Source organism: Arachis ipaensis, chromosome B08, assembly GCF_000816755.2.
Source record: "Arachis ipaensis cultivar K30076 chromosome B08, Araip1.1, whole genome shotgun sequence".
NCBI classification, from domain to species: Eukaryota; Viridiplantae; Streptophyta; class Magnoliopsida; order Fabales; family Fabaceae; genus Arachis; species Arachis ipaensis.
The window spans coordinates 102,038,669-102,039,858 of record NC_029792.2 but is presented as its reverse complement, the minus strand read 5'-3'; positions in this window follow the sequence as shown (position 1 = coordinate 102,039,858).

The following is a 1,190-nucleotide window of genomic DNA, read 5'->3' as shown; positions in this document are numbered from 1 at the left end:
TCTCGATTTTAAATCAGTACGGATCTGTGATAGGGAATTGTGGATTATGGGATGGACTAAAATGGATATGGAACTTTCAGTGGAGAAGGGAACTATTCTAATGGAAGTTGGAACTAGTTAACCAACTTTATGAAGTTCTACGATCAATTAAGTTAACAACTGATAGACAGGACAGGCTGGTGTGGAAATTTGATAAATCAGGCGTTTATTCTACTAACTCTTTTGTGCAGGTTTTGCAGGCGGAAACACTTCTAGAGAACATTACCAGCTATACTTTTGCTAGTTCCATTTGGAGAGGCTTAGTACCTCCACGGATTGAGTTATTTACCTGGTTCGTGTTAGTTGGTAGAGTCAATACGAAAGAGAGATTACGTAGGATAGGCATGATTGATCAGCATGATAGTGTCTGTGTCTTATGTAAAGAGGATGTTGAGGACGTCCACCACTTGTTTTTTCGGTGTCAGTTTTCTTGGCAGGTGTGGTGTGCTTGGTTGTGTGACTATGGTAGATTGTGGGCCGTTCCAGGAACTATTAAGTAACACTTTGAAAGTTGGACAGAAGTGCCTGTAAGAAAGGAGGAGTGTAATAGATGGTTAGCTGGTTTTTTTGCTATCATCTGGCACATATGGATGGAAAGGAACAACAAAATCTTCAGGAGCCAAGAAATAGAAGTTGTGGAAGTTATTAATAAGTCTCGTACGAGCTACTACGAGTGGAATAAAGTTGATTCTAATGGTTCTTGATGGCAACGCCGGAGATAACCTTGGATTTATTTTTGCTTCTGTTTCTCTGTTTTTCTTTTTAATTTAGTTTTGTTCTCTTACTCTACTTAGTTGTGCTGAGCTCATTTCTTCAAAAAAAAATTTAAACATATTTTAAATTTAAAATAAATTAAGATAGAATTGAATTGAATCGTAATAAAACAATTTAAAATAATGATACTTATACTTTTTTAACACTTTAACATCAATTTTTTATTAAAAATGATAATATTGATGTTGATGATGATGATAATGATGGAAGTAATCTTGGTGGCGACGGTGATTTGTGAGAATCATTTTTTATTGTTGAATAAAAATGAAAGAACTATTAAATAATATTAGGAATATTTTTTGATATTTTAGTTTTATAATGAGAATATTCTTGGCATATTAATTTTTGAGTAATATTATACATATAAATTTTTTTGT